The 14005-nt window shown below is 48.2% G+C and overlaps 1 protein-coding gene across 1 annotated transcript in view; it reads right to left on the bottom strand.

Moving 5' to 3' along the window:
- The window catches only part of LOC114453627 (phenylalanine--tRNA ligase, mitochondrial-like), a 55004-nt gene extending 42941 nt beyond the window's left edge, over nucleotides 1–12063 (bottom strand). Inside the window, exons 1-3 of the mRNA XM_028433581.1 lie at nucleotides 11979–12063; nucleotides 11754–11810; nucleotides 9407–9581 (exon numbers count right to left, since the gene is read on the bottom strand). The gene's annotated coding sequence lies outside the window, so the exon portion shown is untranslated. The remainder of the gene's footprint in view (nucleotides 1–9406; nucleotides 9582–11753; nucleotides 11811–11978) is intronic.
- Between the last annotated feature and the right edge of the window lie 1942 nt (nucleotides 12064–14005).

Raw genomic sequence — 14005 nt, 5'->3', positions numbered from 1 at the left:
AAAACAACATTTCAAACTGGATTCTGCAGAACACCTGAAGGTCATTCAGACTAGCGCAGTACGAGCAGAGCGGCGTTCCTCTGACCAGAGCAGATAAAGATGGAATCAAAGCTGAAATCTTCCTCTGAGGAACAGTAAAGGTCACGGCAGCATCGCCGTTATTTGTCTTTAGCAGAATGTTCATAATTTGTCTGAAAACGGCGCTGAAGGAAAGGTTAGACCAAAACAAGCAAAGCTGCTCCCTCACAGGCCTCAGGAACACCGAGCTGAACTTTTACAAGAGAAACTTCAATTCAGAAAGACTGACGGCGGGCTCAGGTTTGACCTCAGAGTTCAGCCAAAGATTTTAAAAGTTAAACTCCTGTGGAGACATGTGGAGTCCACAGGGAGCGGTTTAGGTCCGCTCATGTAAATGTGTCCATAAAAAGCTCGCAGAGCTCAGGGCCACCTGACCTGTTTCCACAGTTACTCTCACAGCAAAGTTCGATTTAAAACAGGGAGTGAACAGATATCAGAAGGTATCATGACATTCCACCAGTCAGACCTGCTGCTAAAATAAAATCTTAAAAACGGAACCCTCCACTCGTTGCCTCCATCTTGGCTTCGTGCCTCCTCCTTCCTCCTCTCTTTGGGACTGACCTTCCTCCTAGCATGTGAACAGCACCATATGTCTTGTTCTCGTGGCGCCAAACGCCGCCGCTGCCACACATGCACATATTGAACGCCTACGCACACGCACGCACATGTAGAGTAAATATATACCCACGGTACGGAAGAACCTGCAGACAGCGTGATGCAGCCTTAATGAACATTTTAAATGTAACCTGAGACCGAAGGGCTGCAACACCAGCAGGTCACAACACGTCTGTACAAGTATGGAGGCCGGACACATGAAAATAACTGATATAAAATATGTTTCTTCACGTGTGACACACCCACACCCATCTGATATGGACGTTGTGGGCGGAACCCCATCAGACCTTTTTTCTGCACTCTTTGATTGGGTCTGGGCACAGCTGAGCCTGGGTTACCATGGTAACCACCTCATCACCCCTCCAACAGCATCATACATGTGTACAGCAGAAAGAAACAGAGAGCAGAGTTTACAGAGGGGCTGGATGAGTCCTGCGGGGCGGTCAAGCTGTTCACTGGTGAAACATCTCACACGTCTCATTTCTTCGTGCTGATGATACACAGCAGGGACCCTCAGGAAGCTCAACGCTGCAGAGACACGGAGAAGCATCAACCTGCGCTGTGCGGTCAGCAGGCCCGACTCCAACCGAACCCAACAAAAAGAAAGCACAGCTCCAGCCAGCCACTCCTCCTCTCTGTTAGATGATGATGATGAGCAGCATGTGTCATTAATTTGTGAGGAAGCGTTCTGAACTTTCTGCAGACACTGTGCTGCTTGAGTTAGTTTGTGTGTCTGTGGACACTGGCTGTGTGGAGCGGATAATCACGACATCGAGGCATCTGAGCAGCAGCATGTGGGAGTCTGCGCCGCAGAGTCAGACTGGAGGTTTTCTTAATTTACTCTCGCTGCTGATCAAACTGTTTCCTTGAGCCGCCCTCGTCTTGTTTCATTTTCATACCAAACAATTAAAAAAGAATAAAGCAGCAGCAGGTATGACACACGAGTATGTAGCAGAAGATAAAATGTCCGCTGATGCAGGCAACTCTGGAGGAAGTGAAACATGATTCATCATGTGTGAAAGTTGCAGAGAAAATCCCTTGTTCGGTTGCCAAGAAGTTGTTCTGACTAACCAGCATGGCAGCAGCCAACGGGGAAGCTGTGATGTGACTTCTGACGAAAGGTGGGAATGGAGACGGCTGAAGGACGAGCTGCAGAGCGCCGTCCAAAACAAAAACACCGTCAAACCCACGGCCCGAGAAACGAAGCAGAGAGGGGGGCAAAACTACAGACTGCAGCAGATACGAAAACCCAGCGGTCGCCAAGGTTACAGTGTCACATCACACGTGATGAAATAGATGTCAGACGTGAACTTCAGTGACACGACAAAGATATAAAGCCTACACACACACACACAGTTTGCAGCAGCAGTTTTAGTGCAGAGGGATTCATTCAGCCTCTATAAAGTGACACACTGATAGAGCGAGGTGATAAATTACACACTGCAGAGGGAGGGAGGCCTATAGAGGGACACTGTATATACTCTGTGTGTGTGTGTGTGTGTGTGTGTGTGGCTGCAGACACACAGCTATAAGTGAGTTCCAATTTATGCTCACAGATTTGAATGCATAAATTGTAAAAGTAAATTTATTGATTCATTCACTAAGCAGGAAGTCAGCGGGAGGAGGACTCTACTCAGCATGCTCACACCAATGGTTCCTCTGTTCAGGCACCTTCAGCTGGACTTCAGTTTAATATCTGAAGAACTCTAACTCTTCGTATTTTGAGCTTTTGAAAATACTTATTTACAAAACAAAATCTGCATTTGACCCAAATTTTATGGAGAAATTTCCTGTGATGACTTTGTGAGTTCGATGAGTCACATCGTGCAATCTGTGCCATTTAAAGACCATTGTGGGTCTGCAGCTCCGTCATCACACCGATCGCTATTTTTTACTTCTCTGTGTATCACTTTCATTCATGAAGATCAACACCACGCAGAAAGAGAGGCAGGGGGAGGCAGGGGGAGGCAGGGAGAGGCAGGGGGAGGCAGAGAGAGGCAAGGAGAGAGGCAGGGGGAGGCAGAGAGAGGCAAGGAGAGGCAGAGAGAGGCAGGGGGAGGCAGAGAGAGGCAAGGAGAGAGGCAGGGGGAGGCAGAGAGAGGCAAGGAGAGGCAGAGAGAGGCAGGGGGAGGCAGAGAGAGGCAAGGAGAGAGGCAGGGGGAGGCAGAGAGAGGCAAGGAGAGGCAGAGAGAGGCAAGGAGAGGCAGAGAGAGGCAGGGGGAGGCAGAGAGACGCAGAGAGAGGCAGAGAGAGGCAAGGAGAGGCAGGGAGAGGCAGGGGGAGTCAGAGAGAGGCAGGGGGAGGCAGGGGGAGGCAGAGAGAGGCAAGGAGAGGCAGGGGAGAGGCCATTTAAAGACCATTGTGGGTCTGCAGCTCCGTCATCACACGATCACTATTTTTTACTTCTCTGTGTATCACTTTCATTCATGAAGATCAACACCACGCAGAAAGAGAGGCAGGGAGAGGCAGAGAAAGGCAGGGGGAGTCAGAGAGAGGCAGGGGGAGGCAGAGAGACGCAAGGAGAGGCAGAGAGAGGCAGGGGGAGGCAGAGAGAGGCAAGGAGAGGCAGAGAGAGGCAGGGGGAGGCAGAGAGAGGCAGGGGGAGGCAGAGAGAGGCAGGGAGAGGCAGGGAGAGGCAGGTGTCGGAGGTTGTGTAAGTGTCCGTGTTGGCGAGCGAGCGGCGTGTCGTGAACAGGAAGAGAGGTGTGAGCTGCAGGAAGTGGTCACCGTGCCAGAGAGGGACTCCCTCCGATGGGAGGGGGCGAGTGACACTGACACTCCTGCAGAGACAGAGAGAGAGCCACCACCTGTTCCTCCACACACACACACAGATCTGTTTCCATAGCTGTGTCTGAAGTCACTCCCTGATCACTATATATGGCCCTACACAGAGCCTACACCATGTTGTAGGGCTGTCCGAATTCTTAGTGAGAAATTATAGACCCCATATAGGGCCCTCAATGTATCCCACAATGCATCATGTCCATCCGATGGTCGCTACTTTTAGCCGGCAGAGATCGGCTCGTTTAATTTGCGACAGTGATGACGTCATTAACCGTGACATAAAATGAGGGAGGTGGAGTCTACATGTCCAAAAATGTTTTCATGGCGAGTTCACTGCTCGACACTGAAGTCCACATGTGGGGAGTGAGTGAGAACACAGCCCATGACTTCAGAGGGCGTTGACTCACAATCAGTTTCTCTACCCAGGATGCTTTGCACCTTCACCAGGTACCATCAGGGTGTAACCATCAGGCTCCATGTTCTTTCTTTCAGACGTTGGAAGTTAAAAATAAACAGATATTCAAGGCAGGTTTGAAGGAGTCAGAGTGTGAACATGTCCGACTGAGGGTTTGATTCCTGTTTTTATTGTCGGGTGAAGCACTCTTACAAAGTTTAAGTAACTAGTGATTGAATTTTATTTATTTATTTATTTATTTCACATCTTCGTCTCGTTTGACGACCTGATATTTAAACACAGGCCACTCTTCAGCCTGACGCACAGTATATAAGCCGTATATGCAGCCATAAAGCAGGACAGCTGCAGTATATATGCATGAGAATGTGTGTGTGTTGATAGCTTGGCCTGCAGGGCGTCCGAGCTGCAGCAGGATTTACGGCAGCTGTAGACGAACTGATCGGTCGATGCTGTGGCGTCTATTTAAAACAGGGTGTCCTGGAACAACCCTACATCCATCTTCATCCCCTGCACCTCCTCCTCCTCAAGACCATAAACTCACTGTCCTCCCCTCCGAAGCTGCACACTGCCCCTCATTCCTCCACTGATACACTCTGTCTTCCTCCTTCCATCCCATGTCCTGCCGGGGTTCTTCTTCATTTCCCTCTCCTCCTCCTTCTCCTCCTCCACCTCCTCCTCATCCTGCTTCCACCACAGTAAAGTCATAGAGGCAGGCAGCGTTTTGACAAGCAGCATTAGATCAAATGTGCAGCAGGAGAACACAACAAAGAGAGGAGGAAGAGGAAGAGGGGGGAGGAAAGAAGAGAGGAAAGAAGAGGGAGAGCAAACAAAAAGACATGTAGAAAAAGAAGAGGAGGAGGAGGAGGAGGAGGAGGAAGAGGAGGCGGAGGTGGAGGAGGAGGCGGCAGAGGAGGCGGAGGTGGAGGAGGAGGAGGAAGAGGAGGCAGAGGAAGAGGAGGAGGTGGAGGAGGAGGAGGTGGAGGAGGAGGAGGAAGAGGAGGCGGAGGTGGAGGAGGAGGCGGCAGAGGAGGAGGAGGAGGAGGAGGAGGAGGAAGAGGAGGCAGAGGAAGAGGAGGAGGTGGAGGAGGAGGAGTGTCCGACATGATGTAGAAGGACGGAGTTTTTATGGTAGAAAAGTGCCGAGGCTGCAGCTCTTTGCCACCCGGCAGCTTCCCTCATACATCCAATTTGTTTCTCTTCACTGTGACACACACACACTCTTATATCTCTGTCAGGACTTTTGCTGACTCAGTAAACTCTCGGGACCCTCAAACAGGTCTGAACCCTTAGAAACATTCTCTGTCAGAGGACATGTCCTCATACCTGAGACACATGTCCACAGTGATAGACAGACAGACAGACAAAGACAAAACACACACACACTGAGCTGCAGCTCAGCAGCTTGAGGATTCAGCACATCCTGTTTGTTCTTCATCTCTGCTATTTGCAGACACACTGTCATGACAGGACCACACACACACACACACAGACAAACAAACACACACACACAGTTTGAGCTTACGCCACACTTCAGCAGTGACAGAAACTTTTTTCACTGATCCAGTCGAGGGAGGACTGAATGACCAGCTGACAAACACTTAGACTCTTAGACCTTAGTCAGAGTCCTCAGGAGCTGCTAAAGACTCTGACAGTTAGCATGTAGCAGTTAGCATGCTGTTCCTCCAGTGTCCACTTGAGGGCATCACATATAGTCCTGTTTAGTTGCTAGAAGCAGTTCTTTAACAATCACTGTGAGTTCGACAGTGAAGACAAAACATCCAAAATGCAGAAAGACTGGAGCTCAGCAGCTTCAAGAACTTTTAACCTTCATGTTAGAAACATTTCAACAGAACCAGCCCGTGCTGCCTGCCCGTTTGAATTATTTATCCTGCCTGATTTATTAATTTTCACTGTAACACCTGTTTTCCCTTTCATTACTATTTGATAGGCCTCAGTCTGAAACTGTCATCATGGAAATGGAGTCCAGGCTGTGAAGCCTCGTCCTGCAGCACACAGTTCTTTATGAATACATGGAGGCTGCTCGTATTGATCGATTCAAGCCGCCGTCCTGTGGGACGCAGAGGGCCGATCGGAATCAATCATCCTCTGCAGCGCCGTCTCAAAGTGTTTTTCTCCCCTGATCAGTCAGAGCCAGCACAGAGTGGGGGTACAGCCTCCACAGCCCAGACTCAGTCAGCAGCTGCAGAGAGCTGCAGACAGAAGCTCTGAGTTCTATCATGAGGTAACATCAGGATCATAAAACATCCCGTCAAATACGATGCATTCAAGGAAGATTGGAAAAATAAAGCTCAGTGTTTTTGTTCAGTCATTGTTTGTGATGAAGAGTTCACTGTTTGACTGTCTATGTGCATTTTGGGGTTATAGAACTTTATTTCTTCGTCTGTTGGAGTTCGATGACCTGCAGAATCTGAATTTATTGTAAATGAAAATATGTTTTGTTACACAGATGTTTTCTTCATGAAAGAGTTAAAAAATGTAGGAGGTGAAGTTGAGCTCTGTGTTTTAAGAGAGAGAGGGAGAGAGAGAGAGAGAGAGAGAGAGAGAGAGACTGCCTGAACACCTGTTAACCTCCAAAGCTGTGTGTGTGTGTGTCTGTGTGTGTGTTTGTGTGTGTGTGTGTGGGGGAGGAAGTGTGTAGGAGTGTACATTCTGGCTGCACCACAGTAAACATATGCTGAGGAGATGCTACAGAGAGAGCAAATTACAAACTGAAAATATGCAACACACACACACACACACACACACACAGCATCGGAGGGGGTTTAATAGTGCAGCTCTTCCAGTTTCAGGGGATTGAGGGAAGCAGACGTGCAGTCGTCACCCTCACGCCGTCGTCCTCCGGATGACACTGCAGTCTGCGGCTCATGAAGCACATTTCATGGCGGCGGAGTACGTTTACAGGTTTAACCTCATCATGTGAGCCACATCAGACGAGCCTGAGCCTGGTCTGAGCAGCACACGCCGAGGCCGCCGCCAGTCAGAGCACACCTACAGGTCGGCTGCTCGCCTTTCATCCTCACTCTGCTGCCAATTACTTTGCGGCTCCACTCTCCTCCGACTCTCCGCCTGCTGGCCTCCGTCGCTTTTTCAGCAGCCGGCAGCCAGGAAAACTTGAAAAGACGACTTTTGTTATGAAGTCTGCCTCTGTGCGCCGCTCGGCTCCTCCTGATAACCTGCAGAGTTCCATCCACAGAACATCCTCTGTGTTCCCGCCTTCATGTTGAAGAGTAAGACCTGCTTTTACAGCTGCGTGTCCGGTTTGATCTGTTTATCACTTCTTCAGGCTCAGAATCAACTCTCAAAGTTCAAAAAGTCACACAATCACAGGAGCAGCTTCCAGTCCGTATCACCAGGAACCTGCCGCATATCACACAGCAGTACTTCACAGCTCCCTGTCAACAACAGGAGGACACTGTGCCTGAAGATATTTCACAACAAATACAATAATTAAGTCACATTTGTGGTCCTGTAGTAACTGTATTCAGTGCCTGAGGCGACTGTAAGAGCGCTTCACGAGGCTGCGGCCATGATGAGTGTGAACACAGCGGCACAGCCACTTCTCCGCCTGTTTTATATTTCCCTGTAATCTTGTGTCAGGTCCTCGGAGAGCCCGACACACTCCGCTGCCTCCTTATTAGCAGCTGAATGTTTTATTTTCACAGTTTTACCGGCTGCTCGCAGAGACCTGGTGACGCCTCGCGGGTCATAAAAGATGGATTCAGATGAAGGACTGCAGCCAGAGAGGGAAAAGCCCTGAGCCAGGTCCCTCAGCCTGCCTTCAGTCCGCACAACACTGAGACTGACCGTGTGTGTGTGTGTCTTCATGACAGTAAGCACAGGAAGTATTAGGGAGGTTATATAACACACATGGACTATGTGTGAATAAGGTCTGGTGGGCTCAGCAGGTTCAGGAAGGGCTTTCTAGAACAGATGGAGGACACACACACACACACAGACACACACCAACATGAAATCAATTTGACATCCTGGGTGATATTTGGACAGCAAAGGACTGCCTCTCTTTCACCACACGCACATCATGGATGGTTGTAGACTGCTGCTGTACACTCTGCAGTCCCGACAGCTAATGTGTCTTCACATTGTGGTCCAAAGTCCGACAACCTCAGTAACATTTTGAAGTACATGATAAGTGAGCCAGGTGAGCCCACAGGGGCAGCTGAGACACAGCGAGACCACAAACATGGCCACACTTCCACAGCGCTGCCATGCTGCCTGAGAGGCGGCTAAAACTGTAACACACATGTAATTACATCACAGCTGTATGGGCACTTCACACGGCCATGACACTCACACTGTAGTGCAGTGACTCTGTTCAGCCACAACACAGCTCAGCGCTGTCACACACATCATCCAACATGGTGGACGTGGTCGTCACAGACACTTTCAGACTAGTATTGATAGAGACTGAGAGTCTTCGTTGTCCCCACAGGGATAATCTTTGTCACACGTGGCTTCATGTTCAAGCAGCACAACATCCCAAACATACACAGCACCACATACAACATTCACGATATTTCCCATATCTCTGTGACAGATAACCAACTGTCCGGACACAGCAGCGCTCCTCCACGCTGCTGATGACCCGCTGCAGAACCTTAAACTTAATCAACCATCGGCACAGATGTTCCTCTCGGCCCGCCGGCCTTTGATTTGGACACTGTGCAGCTCCCACATCAAAGCACCGCCTCATTTTCACTGAATTATTATTCATTTCCCATCAATTACAGCAGGAATCAGGTTTGTTTACATCTGCAGCGTGACATTAGAATCAGCACACAAAACCCAGGGAGCAGCCAGAGGTCAGAAACATTCAGACAGACACGTAAACGCTCCGTGATGTTTGACTGACATTCAGAACACTTAAAAACTGTAAGCGCCTCATGTTTTATTCAGCACGAGGCTAAATGTCAGCGCTAGCTAAACTCATCATGTATTTTTATTGTAATATGCAAATATAGCACAGATCACAAAGGACAGACACACACACATACAGACAAACACACACACACACACAGGCACATACACAGGCACACACACACACACTGACACACACAGACACTCACAGACACACACAGGCACACACAGGCACACACAGGCACACACACACAGACAAACACACGCACACAGACACACACACACACACACCAACACACAGACACACACAGACACACACACCGACACGCACACACAAACACAGACACACACACAGACACACACACATACACAGGCACACACACGCACACAGACACACACACACACACCAACACACAGACACACACAGACACACACAGACACACACACCGACACGCACACACAAACACAGACACACACACACACACAGACACACACACAGGCAAACACACACATACACAGGCACACACACACAGACAAACACACACACAGACAAACACACGCACACACACAGACACACACACACACAGACACACACACAGACAGACGCTGTCCACCTACTTCCGTCTGCAGTGAGTGGTGCAGAAGCGGAGGCCTGCTGATGAAGGTGGTGCAGGTGGAAGGGTGGATGGACTGGCAGCGATCAGGTTCGGGTCACAGGCCGACGCGTCCCAGACGGATTCTTCCACGGGTCTGAACACAGGAGGAAGCGATCGATGGCAGGAACGTCGGCAGCCTTGATCCGCCAGGCAGAAGAAAGAAAGAAGACAAGACCCAAAAACTCAATCAGCAGCTCACAGCAGCGACACACAACAACAACACACTCACTTTATCCAGGAGAGGTTTCAACAGCTCGCTGAGCCGCTGGAAATTCAATTAATAAAGATATTCAACACAGAGGTGAACGGAAAACCATCCGTAGCCATGGCAACACTGCATGGCTGCACGTGTGTTGTGTCACATAATGATCGGCGTACTTCTCAAAAATGTTGTGTGGTGAACTCATGATTTTTATAGATTAACTGATCAATAGGATCAATAGGATTCTGCTTTAACTGTAAACTTAAAGTGAGAAATGAATGTTCTACTGCTCTACTCTACACTGAGACATGACACTCGTTAAGAAGCGTTTAGCGGCGCACCGTGAAGGGGCGCACTGACACGCCGTCTGTTGATTCAGTCCAATCAGCTGGGACTGGAGGTAATCCTCCATTATTGATCTGCTGCAGAGCCGTCCATCAGCTCTGCTCACACACACGCTGCTTCACCTAATCCATCCCATAACAGCAGTTCAATGAGGGACAGGCTGTCCTCTTTACCTCTGTTATTATATATGAATACAACTGTGTGGACTGGTTAGAGTCATGCTTTAAAGAGGATCAGGGATGCAGATATTGATTAGTTACTCACCGCCCTAAAAGTTAGGAGGCATCTCAAAACACTCCAACACACACACAAACCATTGGCCCACAAAGACAGATGGGACAATCAACAAGATCGTTAACCAGGTTTTTACCAACACACACACACACAAGCCAGATACATTGGTCCACATCAGCACGAACATGACCACACACACAGACAGACACACACACCATTGTCATTGACCTTTACACCAAAAGACAGCAGGACATCAACAAACAGGATGTGTCTCTGACCTTTCACACATCCACTGCTAAAGAGCATACTGTACACACACACACACACACAGACTTGACTTTGTGAGGACCCTTGCAGACACAGAGGAGCAGGACTTTGTCACACACAAACAGACCGCCCACCCGTCTGCTCCTACCTAACACCATAATACATAAAATACTTTCACCAAATAAGACTTAGTGTCAAAGCAGCTGCAGTCTTTTTACAGGACATCACGATGCATTCACAAACACTGTTATTACATTCCTTCATTACATGTTCCAATATGGATAAGAGTAAAAGCTTTGATTTGTACTTATATTTTATGTCTCTTATCTTTTGTAATAATGTCTGTACTGTTTACTTCTACCATTAGAGGTTATGTTAGTGTGTGCCTGTACCCTCAAAGACAGTGGCCATTCCTTTCAGGATAATAATGTCCAAATCCTAGACAGGGAGGACAGATGGTCTAAAGGAGTCAAAGAAGCATCTATGTGAAATTAAAAACCCTCTGAACAGAGGAGGAGGTCTGAGGCCTCAGCTCTCAGCTGTGTCCTTCATCCCTTCCAACAGACTTCACTCACATTCAAACTCTAAGGATGGGCCTTCAACTAGTCCTGCACATGGCCCAGACAGGTTCTGGTCGTGAACTGACCATTACCCAACTATAGGGATCTTAGTCATGTGAGTTCCTGCAAGATCCACCCACAGAGGTCCTGAACACATAAAACTCAGATTCCCAACCAGAAGAAGACACTTGGAGGAAGAAAACGTCTTCAAAACACAATCCTTGAGTCCAGCTGCCTCCATTTAAACTCTTGGAAATGACTCTGACCTGGATGAATGAGAGCGTCCACAGATACAGAGAGCCTGCATGTTGCTGCTGTAATAGTTGGGATGAATAAAGTTCTTCTATTCTAAACAGAAGACTATTGAGGATCTATATTTGTTGACTCATCATGAAATCATGTCTGAAAGGAGTTTTAACTCTTTGCTGGCTCTAACCTGGTCAGATAACCTGACAGGAAGTCACACTGTAACCCGCCTGCTCGGTGACCTGTGTGTGTGTAGAGTCTAACCACATGCCTTCCTAAAGCCGGGCTAACGTTACAGCCCGTCAGGTGTGTTCGCAGCTACCCACAGCTACAGGGAGGATCTCAGGGGAAGCCCAGCGCTGTGTGGGGCGGCACGCTGCCGGGCTGTGCGGTGGAGGGAGCAGCGTGGGTCAGTTTTAAAAAATAAAAGGTTACAGCGAGCAGAGCAGACTCACCTTCTGTGAAAGTCCAGAGTTAGGCTGCTGCCAGGTCGCCGCAGCTGCGCCTGATCCCTGTTAAGTTATAAGCGTTCTTGAAATATATCATTCCATAGTCTGTCTTAAATTAGTTTAGAGTATAATGTAGTGAATATACATTTGAGTTTAGGTAAACAAAATATAAAAATACGAAATCAGTTTGAACACTCTTCTTTCCGCTCAGGCGCTCTGCGGCCAGCCTACATTTAGGGTCCTGAGACTTAAGCGGTCGCGGAGGGAGCAGCGTTGTTAGCAACATCATGGCGGCGTCCACACGACTCCAGGTGATTTCTCTGTACAGGATGATGATGAGAGAGAGCCAGAAGTTCCCCTCATACAACTACAGGTAGGCGGACAGGTCTGCCGGCCCTGAGCGGTCCTGATGGCTCGTTTAACCGGACTGTCAGCGGCAGGGTTGATGCTAATGTAGCAGCTAGCCGGAATGTTTACATCAGCCGTGGTGTCATGTAACTGTCAGTGAATCTTACGAAACACACCAACAAGAAGTGTTCTGCTCTGTGGTGCGAGGCTGTGCTGCTGCTGAGGTGGTTTGCAGAAGTGTTAAATCCTCTGTGATATGTTGATGTTAATGAAACAGCAATGTTTTAGTATTTAGGAGCGTTTTGTAACATGTTTATACAGACATCATCAGACACGGACAAGCCGAGAACCAATCTCATTCTGTTGTTTATGATCTGTTCTGTTTGGGATGATTATGTCCTGGTATGTTCCTTTGGGTGTGTGTGTGTTTTCTCATAGTTGTATATTGTGTTTTCTTGAGGTTGTTTTTGACACTTTGAAGTGGAGTTGTGTCTAATTTTAAGCCCTTTGTCATGTTGTCATGTCTCTTGAGGTCTTCTTGAGGTAGCTGTGCATGTCTGTTGGCTTTGAGGACCTCATGCTTTTCGGGGGGTAGTTTCTTTTCTCATAGATTGTGTGTCTGTGTGGTTAGTGTGATGCAGACTCGACCTGCTGCTCTGTGCTGTACCTACACTCTGGAGTGTGTCTCAGTGCAGTAAATCCTCACTTAAAATGAATGATCAGAAATGTATCCCAAAAATCAAAGAGCAGATTGATCAAAACAAACTTGGACATGATGGCGCTGCTTTCAGGTTTCTAGAAAAGAAGCAGTGAAGGTTTGACTCTAAAGGCTCTGAGTCATTTCCTGTGGATCAGCTGATGCCTGCAGCTCTGCTCCTCGGTGTGTTGGTGGGGTTTTCCTTTGACCCTCGTGGAGTTTAATTCTGTGAGTGTGAGTCATTAGTTGTGCTGTGAGGTGTTCGGCTATTGTGACAGCAGGTATGAGTGGAGCTATAGGTCAAAGGGTTGATCTGTGCGTCTGAGCTGCTCTGAAGGCGGCGGCCTCCTTGGTTTCTGACCACTGACCTGATTGTGTGCTGCTCAGATCCCATCAGGACTGGCTGTGTTCTGCCTAACTGACTGTGACACACTCTGCATTTATTTATGCTGGAAATCAATCCAGCCTGCTGCTGCTGCTGCTTCTGGCTCCTATTGGATGAATATTGGATTGAATCTGCTGCTGTCTCCTTTCTTTACATCATGTCCGTTTACATGGAGCTGAACTTTGAGGGATCAGGCGGCGTTTATTATCGGGCTGTTTGTTTTTATTTCCAGCTGCAAGGTTGATGGATTAGTGTATCTTCTCTGTGCAGAGTATAACAGGCGTCTTTATATTTGTCCTTATTTGTTGAACAGCAGGTGTTCAAGCCAATTTTTTGTTTGTATTAATGGAATTACATTTATGTTGAGATAACAAGCAGTGTTAATAATTATGACAACATATCAGGATAATAATATCATAATAATTTTGGTCTTATTGCTCAGTCCTAATAAAGAGTAAACCCTGTTTCTGTGTGTGTGTGTGCGGCTGGGGTGAGTTTGGGACAGCAGCATCTTCAGCTGTCATACACACGGCGCTCCACGTGGACATCAGAGAGCCGCCGCCTCCTGCTAGCCTTCATGCGGATCTCTGCTGCGCTGAATTATTGAACGGCCAGATGAGATGTGGCCTCCTCCCGCTGCCGGTCCAAATGAAATAAATTCTACCTGCCTGCTCAGCGACGGACTGCTGGTTCGAGCCGCAGCCTCATCCCATCCCTGTGTGTGTCTGTCTGTGTGTATACTCCTGGAAATGAACATTCAGTTAGTTGAGTACGGATGTGCATGTTGTTATATCTGTCATCCTGCTTTCTATTGGTTGTAGCTGTGAA

Source organism: Parambassis ranga, chromosome 20, assembly GCF_900634625.1.
Source record: "Parambassis ranga chromosome 20, fParRan2.1, whole genome shotgun sequence".
NCBI lineage: Eukaryota > Metazoa > Chordata > Actinopteri > Ambassidae > Parambassis > Parambassis ranga.
Note: the sequence above shows the minus strand (reverse complement) of the source record. Positions and strands in the feature narration are given on the sequence as shown.